Source organism: Rhipicephalus microplus, unplaced genomic scaffold, assembly GCF_043290135.1.
Source record: "Rhipicephalus microplus isolate Deutch F79 unplaced genomic scaffold, USDA_Rmic scaffold_14, whole genome shotgun sequence".
NCBI lineage: Eukaryota > Metazoa > Arthropoda > Arachnida > Ixodida > Ixodidae > Rhipicephalus > Rhipicephalus microplus.
In genome coordinates, this window is record NW_027464587.1 from 18,831,557 (window position 1) to 18,846,326 (window position 14,770).

The window sequence follows — 14,770 nt, forward strand, 5'->3', positions numbered from 1 at the left end:
CTGACATCAGAAAGGTGAAGGGGAGAGGGGGGAGAGAGATGGGGGGGAGTGGAGGGAAAAGTGGAAGGGGGGCACCCGAGGGGCGTTCACCGTATAATATTTTTATCTTTTTACTTTTTTTTCTTTCCTTTTCTTTTCTTTTCTTTTTTTTCTTTTCTTTTTTTTCCCTCTTACCTTGCCCTCTGATTTGAGATTGTATAAAGCTGAGCACCGACAAACTGTATCTTTATTCCTGATGAAGGCCAGACTCTAGGCCGAAACGTCGAAATAAACCACGTTGTGACCGCTCACGGAGGATCTACTAGACTATATGCAACGCTACGGCCACTCAACCACCATGCCTGCCTATATCAATATATATATATATATATATATATATATATATATATATATATATATATATATATATATATTATATATATACCCGTGTCTACTTGTGAACGGAAACGATGATGGGGGGATTTAGCGGACACCAGGTAGTAGGCCCCTGGCTTGACTCGAGAACGAAGAAGGCAGTCTTGTGGTTCAGCTGTTAAGAACACGCTGCTTTCGCTGTCTCAAGGCGAACCTGTGCTTTGTTCGTATTGTACTGCGACACTGGTGGAGGTGCTGGGTATTGATCCCAGAACCTCTTGTAAGTACGTACGTTAACACGCGCTGAGCCTGATTACTTCACGACTGAGAAGGAATAGCTCGCTGTGGTATGGGCGGTTACAAAATTTCGCCCGTATTTACATGGCCACCCCTTCAAAGTAATTAGCGACCACCACTCGCTGTGCTGGTTTACCAAGTCTTAAAGACCCTACAGGACGATTAGCCCGTGGGAGTCGCAGGCTGCAACAATTCGATGTGGTAGTCGTACATCAGTCAGGCAAGCGACATATGAACGCTGACTGTCAGTCCCGTTCACCCATTGAGTAGGCAACCCTTCCTGAGGAGGAGGAAGTGGCATTTGTAGGGGTCCTCGACACGGCCGCCATTGCGCAGCAACAACGTGAGGACACTGAGCTGCTTGGCCTAATTAACTACTTGGATGGCAGATTTCGCAAGGCGTGAAGAGTTTTCGCAAGAGTGTTGTCATCGTTTTGTTTACGGGGTGGAGTACTCTACAAAAGAAACTCTTCGTCGACGGGATCACCCTATATGCTCGTAATCCCTGCAGCCCTTCGTACCGAAATACTCAAAGCATGCCACAACAAGGTGACCTCTGGCCTTTTGAACTACAGGAGAACGTTGGCCAGAATACAGCAAAAATATTACTGGCCGAAACTAACCACAACCGTGAAGCACCACTTCCGTGCCTGTCCCGACTGACAGCGACGCATGTCACCACTGACTAAACCAGCTGGCCTCCTACAACTCATGCAGGTCCCAACAGCTCCAATATACCAGATAGGCGTGAACAATTTGGGCCAACTACCTACTTATACTGCAAGGAACCACTAGGTTATTGTCGCGACGGATTATCTGACCCGTTATGCCGAGACAAAAACTACCCAGAGAGGTACTGCAGCGGACGTGGCAAGATTTTTCATCGAAAATATTGTTACGAGTAACTTTTTTGATGATCTATTTAGAGCGCACAGAACTCGACGAGCAAGATGGCGCCAGACCAGCACCAAACGGAAACTCACTTCGTCCTCCTCTTCCATGCAGCCGTGTTTAGCGGCTGTTATGTATCATAACCCCCGGCGGTAGAAGCACCGTCCCGGTGCTAAATTTATGCAGACAATGTCGAAGGGGGGTAATAGGGCTTTAGCCGAGCCACGTGAACGGTGTCGCTCAGAGCTGACGATGACTTTGTTGGATCGGTTGGAACAATCTCGTACGTGACGTCGGTCACTTGGTGAACGATACGGAATGGTCCAGTGTAGGGCGACAACAGTTTTTCAGACAGTCCCACCCGCCGAGTAGGTGACCAGAGGAGCACGAGAGAACCCGGAGAAAAATGCACGTTCCTATGGTGAGTATTGTAGAGCTGTTGTTGGCGCGCTTGTGAAGCCTGTAGACGGCGACGGGCGACTTGGCGCGCGTGGCCGGCGCGGGCAATGGCTTCCCCAGCGTATTCAGTGGCCGCAGGTAGTAAAGTGTCTAAGGGTAGAGTTGGGTCCCGGTAATTTAGCAGATAGAAGGGCGAATAGCCACCTGTGTTGTGACGAGATGAATTGTAGGCGAACATCACATACGGCAAAGGAATGTCCCAATCATGGTGGTCTGGCGTAACGTATTTGGCAAGCATATCGGTTAGGGTCCTGTTAAGGCGCTCCGTGAGGCCATTTGACTGGGGATGGTACGAAGTAGTAAATTTGTGCTTGGTATGGCAAGACCTCAGGATTTCATGAACGACAGCTGATAAGAAGGTGCAGCCACGGTCAGTGAGAAGTTGACGGGGAGCACCGTGCACAATTATTATGTCGTACAGCAGAAAGTCTGCAATGTCGGTAGCGCAGCTGGTCGGGAGTGCTCGTGTGATTGTGTACCGCGTCGCGTAGTCCATGGCAACAGCAATCCATTTATTTCCGGCTGTGTAGAGTGGGAAAGGGCCCAACAGGTCGAGACCAACTCGAAAGAAAGGCTCGTTGGGAACGTCGATCGGCTGAAGGTAGCCAGCTGGGAGGGCTGACGGCGTTCTGCGACGCTGACAGGGCTCACAAGCGGCGACATAGCGTCGAACAGAGCGGGCAAGCCCAGGCCAAAGAAACCGACGTCGTACCCGATCGTATGTGTGAGAAACGCCCAAATGGCCCGTCATGGGAGCGTCATGAAGTTGATGCAGGACAGTGGAACGCAGGTGCGCTGGGATGAGAGGAAGTAAGTCAGTTCCGAAGGAATCAAGGTTACGGCGATATAGAATCCCGTCTTTCACCAAAAACATTCGTAGGGACGGGTCCCGTGGCGTTGACTCCAGTTTGTCAGTGATGGCTCATAAACGAGCACCCTGAAGTTGCTCTTCGCCAATGTTCAACAGCTGCGACACGGAAAAAACGTCCGTGATAGCGTCAGTAGGGGTTTCTTCGTCAACAGGGTAGCGGAATAAACAATCCGCATCCTGATGTAATCGCCCTGTTTTGTACATTACAGAGAACGTGTACTCTTCAAGGCGTAGAGTCGAACAAGAGAGACGTCCCGTGGAGTCCTTCAGGAGGCTAGCTAGCGGAGCGCGTGATGATCCGTTACAACACGGAATGAGCGCCCGTACAGGTATGGATGAAACTTGGCGACTGCCCATAAAATGGCGAGGCACTCGCGCTCCGTGATGGAATAGTTGCGCTCGGCTGGAGATAGCAGTCGACTTGCGTAAGCTATAACACGGTCGTGTCCCCGTTGTTGCTGCAATAGCACAGATCCTATGCCGTGTCCACTGGCGTCCGTGTGAACCTCGGTTGGGGCTAATGAATCAAAGTGAGCCAAGATTGGTGGCGTTTTAAGTAGTGTCGTAAGTTGCGAAAACGATGACGCTTGGTCATGGCCCCAGATAAACAAGGCGTCTTTCTTCAAGAGGTCTGTGAGGGGGCGTGCAATGGTCGCAAAGTCCTTAACAAAGCATCTGAAATATGCGCACAATCCTACAAAACTGCGGACATCCTTTGTGGTCCTCGGAACGGGAAAATTTGTAACTGCGCGAATTTTCTGTGGGTCTGCACGCACGCCTTAGGCATCGACAAGGTGACCGAGCACAAAAATTAGACGATGAGCGAAGTGGCACTTGGAGGCGTTAAGCTGGAGTACGGTTCGACGAAAAACGTCCAGAATAGCTGCAAACGATCAAGATGCGACTCGAAAGTGGGCGAAAAGACAATAACATCGTCAATGTAACACAAGCACCCCGCCGCGGTGGTCTAGTGGCTAAGGTACTCGGCTGCTGACCTGCAGGGCGCGGGTTCAAATCCCGGCTGCGGCAGCTGCATTTCCTATGGAGGCGGAAATGTTGTAGGCCCGTGTGCTCAGATTTGGGAGCACTTTAAAGGACCCCAGGTGGTCTAAATTTCCGGAGTCCTCCACTACAGCGTCTCTCATAATCATATAGTGGTTTTGGGACGTTAAACCCCACATATCAATCAAGGTAACACAAGCAGGTGGACCATTTCAACCCTTGGAGCAATGAGTCCATCATTCTTTCAAATTTAGCTGGTGCATTGCAGAGACCAAAGGGCATCAACTAAACTGATAAAGACCACCAGGAGTGATGAATGCGGTCTTCTCGCGGTCCATCTCGTCTACGGCTATCTGCCCTGACCGAAAGTTAATAGTTGAAAAATAAGAGGCACCATACAGGCAGTCCAGGGCGTCGTCGATGCGAGGTAAAGGATAAACGTCTTTCTTGGTAATTTGGTTAAGGTGACGGTAATCGACACAAAAGCGCCATGCTCCATCTTTCTTTTTAACAAGGACGACTGGAGAAGCCCAGGGGCTGCATGAAGGCTCAATAATGTTTTTCGCAAGCATTTGGCCGACATCATGTTGTAATATTGCACGCTCCAACGCAGACACACGGTAGGGGCGTCGGTGAATGGGAGTTGCATGGCCAGTATTTATGCGATGGGTGACAATGGTCGTTTGGCCTAAAGAGTTGCTGGCGAAACCGGAAATGCTACGATAGCCCTCAAGAACGTGGCAAAGCGCTGCAACTTGCTCAGACGTGAGGTCCGATGACACCATTCGCTCGATGTCGGCGCCCCAAGAACGTGATGGAGTGGAACCACTGACTGAGCTGCAGCAATCGTCAACTCTGAAGGGCTCGACATGGTCATCTTGTAGAGCGGTAATTTTGGCCAGGGAAATACCCTGTGGCGGAACTTGGGTGGTGAGTGAAAAGTTGACCAGTGAAAGGAAGGTGCGGTTTCTCGTAATCGTCAGAGTCATATGCGCCACAGCAACCCTATGCGTAAGCATCACGGCAGGAATCGCGGCCACCATGTAATCACCATCAGGTACTGGCGGCGTGCAGGATAAGTTGACATGTGTGACAGAGTTAGGAGGGAGGCGCGTGAAATCAATGCAACAGAGGCTGGTTCGTGGTGGGCTGGTCGGGTCGGAAAAGAGGGGTAAATAGAGATGGAGAGAGCCAGCTGAACAATCTATGAGGACAGAGTGCGTGGCTAGAAAATCCATACCGAGAGTTCATGAGGGCAATGTTCGATAACGGCGAAAAGAACGACAGTGCTTCTCTCCCCAATAGACACTCGCGCAGAGCACATGCCAAAAAATGCGGCAGTTCCTTCATCGGCGACTCGTACAGCTCAGTTGAGGGCGGGCTAACAACATTTCTAAGTCGGCGGCGAAGGTTAGCACTCATAATGGACACATGCGCGCCAGTATCTATCAATGCACTAACATGATCATTGTCGACAGTAACGTCCAAAAGGTTCCGGTTCGTTGTTAACGTTAATCGAGGATTTCTTACGAAGGTCGTCAATGCAGCTCCACCTCCAGAAGCTGCACGGCCTAGTTTTCCGGTCGGGGGTGTTGCGAATAGGTCGGGGAGGCAGCACGGCATTGTGGAGGTGACCGGGACTGACGACGAGCAGGGGACGGTGACCGGTCGTAGCGAGGTCTGCTCAGAAGTGCTGCAGGAGCGGAAAATGTGGTCGGCGTTGATGGAGAAAGTGATGGGGACGACTGGCGAACAGAAGTGGCGTGATACTGAGGTGCATAATGGGACCATGGAGCCCAGTGGCTGTGGCAGTGACGAGCGATATGACCAACGCGTCGACAGTTAAAACATATGGGCCTCTCATCAAGAGTACGCCATTCGGACGGATTGCGTTGTATGCGAGGTGCAGAAAAGGTACGATAAGAAGGCTCAGCAGAGTTTACGGTAGGAACAGGATGTAGGCCGACATTTGATAGCTCTTGACGAACGACCGCTTGTATTAAAGAGATCGTGGTCGGGGAAGGCGCAGGCGTCGGTAATAACGTGTCTACAGGTTGTGCTGCCTCGACCTCTCGACGAATGATGCGTGTAAGGTTGTCACATCGAGGGGCCTGGTGGAAGGCGTCGTCACAAGAAGAAGTGGCCGCTGTGTTCGCAAGGCGGACGATGCTTTGGGCTACGCGGTGGGCTTTAGCTTGTTCGAGACCTCGGCAATCTTTAAGGATAGTGTTGATGCTCGAGACGTTGTTAAAAACCAGCAGGTTGAAAGCATTGTCAGCAATGCCTTTCAAGACGTGGTTAACCTTTTCGTCTTCCGACATGCACTGGTCGGCCTTGAAACAAAGGGCCAAGACGTCAAGAATGTAGGAGACGTACGATTCGGTAGAAGACTGGGCCCGTGTGGCAAAAGTCTTCTTCGCAGTGAGCTGACGACCAGATAAATCGCCAAACAGGTCACGTATCTTTTCTTTGAAGAGATCCCAGCTCGTTATGTCGGTTTCGTGGCTTTCAAACCATGTTCGGGGAGTTCCGTCCAGGTAGAAAAGCACGTTGGCGAGCATGAGCGTGGGAAGCCCAGCGGTGAGTAGCACTGACGCGCTCGTCCCGGTTCAGCCAAGTGTCGAGATCGATCGTACCATCACAGGAGAAAGTGCCGGGATCCCGAAGGTGCGGGAGTGTGACATAAGTGGTGGCTTGGACTGATGAGGGCGGTGTAGAGAAATACCAGAAGTCGAAGCACTCGAAAGGTCGCCGATCGTGCGACCGCTGCGCGTTTCCATCGAGGTACGAGAGTCGTCCACCTCCACCAATAATGTTACGAGTAACTTGTTCAATGATCTATTTACAGTGCACAGAACTCGACGAGAAAGATGGCGCCAGACCAGCATCAAACTGAAACTCAGTTCGTCCTCTTCTTTCATGCAGCCATGTTTAGCGGCTGTTATGTATCAATAGTGTACTGAGGCATGGTGCACCAACCGTCGTGATCACAGCCAGAGGAACGGCATTTACGGCAACTCTTTTGAATCACATCCTGATGCTGAGTGGAATAACGCATCGTAAGACCACCGTCTACCACCCACAAATGAACGGGCTGACAGAGCGCCTATACAAAACCAGTTAAGACCTGCTTTCGATGTACGTAGACGTTCAACACAAAAATTGGGATGAAATCTTGCCATACATAACGTTTGCGTACAACACGGCCAAGTAAGAAACGACCCGCATGACCCGGTTCAGCCTCGTTCATGGACGAGAAGTACGAACTATGTTAGATGCGATGCTACCGCCCGAAGGTGACGACATCGACCCAGACGCCAACACGTTTACGGAACGCGCGAAAGAAGCTAAGCAACTTGCACGTTTACGAATGCATCCGCGAGTGATTGCGTGAAACTTTTCTTTAAACAAAAACTGCATTATTGACGTGGCATCGGGTCCATGCTTTTTTGAGAGTGAGGCAATGGACCCGCGTCTACATGTGAACGAAAACGATGATGGGGGGATTTAGCGGACACCGGGTAATGGGCCTCGGGCTTGAATCGAGAACGAAGAAGACAATCTTGCGGCTCAGCTGTTGAGAACACGCTGCTTTCGCTGTCTGAAGGCGTACCTGCGCTTTGTTCGCGTTGGCGTTGTAGTGCGACAATATATATATATATATATATATATATATATATATATATATATATATATATATATATATATATATATATATATATATATATATATATATATTGTTACGTGATTTCGTCTGACTGAAAGAGGGCATAGTGGGGCATACCCAAGTAAGGTGCCTCAGACTGAGAGTAAAGAAGTGGACGTTGTCAGTGAGCTGCGTTGTGGCTGCGGACCGACAACTGTTATTTTCCACGTAACATTTTGGTGGAGGTGCTGGCTACTTGACTTATATTCAAGACGTCTTAGCGTTGTGTCAAAGGGCCGATCCCAACATGACTGAGGCCGACAAGATTTCGCACGTGTTAAAAGGAATCGCCGACGATGCGTTCAGTCTGCTTGTATTCACCAACGTAACGACCATGGACGCCGTGATCAAAGAGTGCCGCCGTCTCGAGCAGGCGAAGAGTCGACGCATTTTGCAGCAGTTTCAGCGCCTACCCAACACCGCGGCAACGTCGTCTTGCGAAGCCACTCCTTGTCATCCGTCTACAACCGAAGACGTGACGCGCATCGTCCGACGTGAACTCGAGGCCGCTTACCCGGCTGCCAACAAACTACCGACGTTGCCCGACGCCTCAACGCCAGCTGTCGCCTTGATCCAGGCTGTTGTCCGCCAGGAATTCGCTAACCTTGGTATCCTGTCCACTGCATCCACACTGGATAATACTGGTCCCTCGATAGCTTCTGTGGACATGAGACGTCGCCGTCCGTACTCTATTCGAACCAGGAACCCGTCTGAATGTCGAACAGCTGATGATAAGCCAATCTGCTTCCGCTGTGGTCGCGCAGGACACATCGCTCGTTACTGCCGCAGTCAATGGCCATCTATGTCTTCTGGCTCGTACCCCGCTTACAGTAACTCATTCCGTCCACCAAACCACCGTTATCCGACCCACACTCAGTCTACAGCATTTACTGCCCCTGAGGACTACGGCCACCCTGCCCCGTCGTCGCCACAGCCTCAAAGCCGCCCTTCTCGTTCAAACACGCGTCGCCGCTCTCCCTCACCATCGTTCAACCGCCGCGCGTCCCCGGAAAACTAGGCTGCGCAGCTTCTGGAGGTGAAGCTGCCCTGTCGACCTTACCCAAAAATCCTCTGTTGCCCTTACGTTTGAACCGGAACACCCTAGAAGTATATGTTGATGGTACACCTGTTGAAGCTTTGATAGATACGGGCGCTCACGTCTGTATTATGAGTTCGCGTTTTCGTCGTCGCATGAAGAAGGTCCTCACGCCCCCCTTGACCAGTGTCGTCCAAGTTGCAGATGGTGCAAAAGTCCCTGTCGTTGGTATGTGCACAGCTCAACTTACCGTAGCCGGTCATCAAGTGGTCGTCCTTTTTACCGTGCTTGAAACATGTCCCCACGACCTAATACTAGGCCTCGATTTTCTCGCCGCCAATTCTGCTCTAATTGATTGCTCCGCTGGTGTGCTCCGCCTTGAACTGCCACAAATCAGTGCCGCCCCGTACCAACCTACATGCCGATTACAATGCAGTGATTTTGTTCGCCTGCCCTCGAAAACTGTGACGTACGTCGATTTTCTGTGCTCACCAGCTGTGCCCGACGGTGACTATTACGCTACGCCTCTCACCGATGTACTCCTTGCGCACAATGTTGCAGTGCCCTATACGGTGCTCAGCATCACAGATAACAAAACTTGTCTACCTCTTCTTAATTTCGGCTACATGAATCATGTGCTTCCACAAGGCATTTCTGTGGCCCACCTGTGTCCGTTGTTTGATTCCCAAATTGAAGTGCTTGCCTTAGACACACTTGCTTCACCGCAGCGCACATCACTCGCAACACAATCGGGCAGCCGTCAAATTGTAGACATGATCGCCACTGATCTTCCGCTTCCGCAAGTTGAAGCCCTACAATATCTTCTCGAGGCCTACCAGGATATTTTCGATTTTGGTGACAGACCTCTTGGGCAGACGTCGTTTGTCCAGCATCGCATACACACAGGTGATGCCAACCCTGTTCACCGCCGTCCCTACAGAGGGTCTGCTTTTGAGCGGAGCATAATTCAGAAGGAGGTGAACAAGATGCTAGCGAAGGACATTATTGAACCATCCTCCAGTCCCTGGGCATCCCTGGTGGTATTAGTTAAAAAGAAGGACGGATCGTGGCGATTTTGTGTGGACTATCGCCACCTTAACAACATCACCAAGAAAGACGCATACCCTCTGCCCCGCATTGATGACGCCCTTGATTGCCTCCATGGTGCCGCCTACTTTTCTTCCATCGATCTTAGTTCTGGTTATAGGCAGATTGCCGTGGACCCCATGGACCGAGAGAAGACGGCTTTTGTAACACCCGATGGCCTCTATCAATTCAAAGTCATGCCTTTCGGCTTATGTAATGCCCCCGCCACCTTTGAACGAATGATGGACTCCCTGCTCCATGGATTCAAGTGGTCTACGTGTTTTTGTTATCTGGATGACGTGATTGTGTTTGCTCCCACTTTTGAAGCGCACCTTGAGAGACTGTCAAAAATTCTTGATGTATTCCGTCTCGCCGGCCTTCAGCTGAATTCATCTAAGTGCCGGTTTGGTCGCCGTTGCATTACAATAATTGGACATATTGTTGACGCTTACGGTGTACAGCCTGACCCAGAAAAAGTTCGAGCTGTGAAGGACTTTCCTGTGCCAAAGATGTCCGCAGCTTTGTGGGGCTCTGTTCCTATTTTCGGCGGTTCATCAAGAACTTCGCGGAAATCGCTCGGCCCCTAACAGATTTACTCAAACCGGATGAGACGTTTACCTGGGGTCCCTCGCAAGCAGCAGCATTTTCCGACCTGACCACTTGGCTCACTTCTTCTCCTGTGCTGGCTCACTTCGACCCTACGGCACCGACGGAAGTGCGCACCGATGCCAGCGGTTACGGAATAGGCGCTGTGTTGGCTCAGCGACAACGTGGGCAGCATCGCATGATAGCTTATGCCAACAGGCTGCTGTCCACCTCGGAGCGTAATTATTCCATCACAGAGCGCGAATGCCAAGTGCTGGTGTGGGCAGTCGCGAAATTTCGCCCTTACTTATACGGCCGACCATTTATAGTTCTTACCGACCACCACGCTCTCTGTTGGCTCGCCTCCCTCAAAGATCCCACAGGTCGTCTCGCCCGCTGGGCACTCCACCTCCAGGAGTATTCTTACACCGTAGTGTACAAATCAGGAAAACTGCACAAAGATGTGGATTGTCTGTCACGCTACCCTGTGGCCGACTGCGATCCTACGAGCACTGATTCTGTGGGCTGCGTCCTTTCCATCTCCCAGCTGCTTCATCTCGGGGACGAGCAGCGTCACGATCCGGATATCAGCCGCCTAATACAACAGCTCGAATCTTCACCGCAAGACGCTTCCGTTCGCATGTTTACCTTAAAGGACCACACCTTATATCGGCGTAATTTATCACCCCATGGTCACGACCTACTTCTGGTCATACCAAAGCACCTGCGTTCTACAGTCCTACGCGAGCTCCATGACGCACCAACCACGGGTCACCTTGGTGTCTCTCGCACATATGACCGTGTGCGCCGCCGCTTCTACTGGCCTGGCCTTTCACGTTCTGTACGTCGCTATGTCAACGCTTGTGAAATTTGCCCGCGTCGCAAAAAGCCGTCGAGACTACCTTCCGGATATCTTCAGCCCATCGACATCCCATCGGAGCCATTCTTCCGTGTTGGTTTGGACCTTCTCGGTCCCTTCCCAACATCCGCCACCGGAAACAAGTGGGTCGTGGTGGCTACGGATTACGCGATCCGTTATGCAGTTACGCCAGCCATGCCAACAAGCTGCGCTACAGACGTCGCTGATTTTCTACTACGCGATCTCATTTTAGTGTATGGAGCCCCTCGTCAACTGCTGACAGACCGAGGCCGTACGTTCCTTTCGAAAGTGGTTGACGATATCCTGCGTTCCTGCTCTACCCAACATAAGCTCACGACATCGTACCACCCCCCGACAAACGGGCTTACAGAACGTTTAAACCGCACCTTGACACACATGCTATCGAAATACGTCTCGGCCGACCATCGTGATTGGGACCTTGCACTACCCTACGTGACGTTCGCATACAATTCCTCCCGGCATGACACTGCCGGGTACTCGCCATTTTACCTTCTGTTTGGACGCGAACCAACATTGCCGTTGGATACCTTCCTGCCAGCCGCTGCGCAGTATACTTCTGAATATGCACGCGACGCTATTACCCGAGCTGACCATGCTCGTCAGCTTGCCCGCAGCAGATTAATGGCGTCCCGAAACTCGCAGAAGCATCGTTACGACGAGCGGCATCACGACGAACACTTTCCAACAGGCTCCCTCGTTCTTCTTTGGTCCCCTACGCGACATGCAGGCCTGTCAGAAAAACTTCTCTCTCGTTTCACGGGCCCATACCGCGTGCTTAGACGAGTGACCGACACTACATATGAAATTGTCCCTGATAGTTCATCAACCTCTTCCGCTCTGCTGTCAAGGGACGTCGTCCACGTATCAAGGCTCAAGCGTTACCACACTGCCCCTGCTGTGGCCCCGTAAACTCGCCGGGTCGGCGCTTTTGCCGCCGGGGGTCGTGTTACGTGATTTCGTCTGACTGAAAGAGGGCATAGTGGGGCATACCCAAGTAACGTGCCTCAGACTGAGAGTAAAGAAGTGGACGTTGTCAGTCACCTGCGTTGTGGCTGCGGACCGACAACTGTTATTTTCCACGCAACAATATATATATATATATATATATATATATATATATATATATATATATATATATATATATTGTCTGTTAGATCTCATTATATTTTGTAAAACACAAAAAACGAGCCCTTAAGTATACACTTGTTTCCCTTATTCATTAACGAGGGTCTCGTACTGGCAGACTTGTTACCTTTAGGTTGTATGCGGGGGACTATTGGACAGCGGCCAGTTAGTAATAAGTTCACGTGCTACGTGACGCCAAACAGGCTTATAAAGAGTGTACCACACTCGCCATGGCTACTAGTGGCACTGACTGACACTCCCACGTTTAAACTCACATAGATACCCAATGAAGTGGCTGGGGGATAGCTATCGAGGTAGCTCAGTGGTAGAGGATCGAACGCGTTATTCGAAGATCGCAGGTTCGGATCCTGCCCACGGCAAGTTATCTTTTCACCCACTTTTCTTTCTTTTCATTTACATCACCATTGGCCTAATAACTTCCCCTATACTTTCCTTGGCACTATTGTCTAGTATACCTCATTATAATTGTGTAAACACGAAAAAAACGAGGCCTTAAGTGTACACTTGTTTTCCTTAATCATTAACGAGGGTCTCGTACTGGCAGACTTAGTGCCTCTAGGTTGTATACGGGGGACTATTGGTCAGCTGCCAGTTAGTAATAAGTTCACGTGCTACGTGACGCCAAACAGGCTCATGAAGAGTGTACCACACTCGCCATGGCTACTAGTGGCGCTGAGCGACACTCCCACGTTTAAATTGACGTAGATACCCAATGAAGTGGCTGGGGGGATAGCTGTCGTGGTAGCTCAGTGGTAGAGCATCGAACGAGTTATTCGAAGGTCACAGGTTCGGATCCTACCCACGGCAAGTTATCTTTTCACCCACTTTTCTTTCTTCTCATTTACATTACAATTGGCCTAATAACTTCCCCTATACCTTCCTTGGCAATATTGTCTGTTAGGTCTCATTATATTGTGTAAAACACGTAAAAAACGAGCCCTTCAACATAAACTTGTTTCCCTTATTCATTAAGGAGGGTTTCGTACTGGCAGACTTGGTGCCGCTAGGTTGTATACGGAGACTACTGGTCAGGTGCCAGTTAGTAATAGGTTCACGTGATACGTGACGCAAAAGAGGCTCATAAAGAGTGTACCACACTCGCCATGGCTACTAGTGGCGCTGACAGACACTCCCACGTTTAAATTCACATAGATACCCAATAAAGTGGCTGGGGGGATAGCTGTCATGGTAGCTCAGTGGTAGAGCGTCGAACGGGTTATTCGAAGGTCGCAGGTTCGGATCCTGCCCACAGGAAGTTATCTTTTCACCACTTTTCTTTCTTCTCATTTACATTAAAATTGGCCAAATAACTTTAACTATACCTTCCTTGGCTATATTGTCTGTTAGATCTCATTTATATTTTGTAAAACACGAAAAAAACGGGCCTGCAGCTCGGCATTATCCGCCCGTCCTCAAGCGCTTGGGCTTCCCCGCTGCATTTGGTGCCAAAGCGTGATCCTGGTGACTGGCGTCCTTGTGGGGACTATCGAGCGTTGAACGCCAAGACAGTCCACGACAGCTATCCTCTACCTCACATCCAGGATTTTACATCGCGCCTCGACGGCTTCACAATTTTCAGCAAAGTGGACCTTGTTAAGGCGTACCACCAGATTCCTGTCGAGCCCGCCGACATACCTAAGACCGCCATAACGACGCCCTTTGGGTTGTTTGAATACGTGCGGATGCCTTTTGGACTCCGCAATTCGGCTCAAACTTTCCAGCGGTTCATTTCTGAGGTCACACGGGGTCTTCCTACTGTGTTTTCGTACCTTGACGATGTCCTCATCGCCAGCCGCACACCTGAAGATCATGAGCACCATCTACGCGCTCTGTTCCAACGTCTTCAGCAGTACGGCCTCGTTGTGAACGCCTCTAAGTGTACTTTCGGCGCATCTGAGCTCGAGTTCTTGGGCCATCACATATTATCCAAAGGAATACGCCCTCTCCGGTTCCACGTTAAAGCAATTCAGGATTATCCTCAGCCTACAACACTGCGCCAATTACGCCAATTCCTGGGGCTTGTGAATTTTTTCAGGCGCTTCATACCACACTGTGCCGAACTGCTACGACCGCTCACCGACCTCCTTCGGTCGACCGCCGGCCCGTCCTCCGCCATTCCTTGGTCGTCAGAGGCCCAGGCCGCCTTTGCTGCTGCTAAGCAAGCGGTCGCTAACGCCGTGCTTCTTATTCATCCACGCAGCAACGCCCCTAATCGGTTGATGGTGGACGCATCCAGCGTGGCCGTCGGAGCCGTCTTACAGCAGTGCATTAACTCCGAGTGGAGACCCTTGTCGTTTTACTCTCGGAAGCTACTTCCTGCTGAGACCCGCTACAGCGTCTTTGGCCGGGAACTACTAGCCATCTACGCTGCAATACAGCACTTTCGGCATTTCCTGGAAGGATGCTCGTTTTACGTGCTGACTGACCATAAGCCAC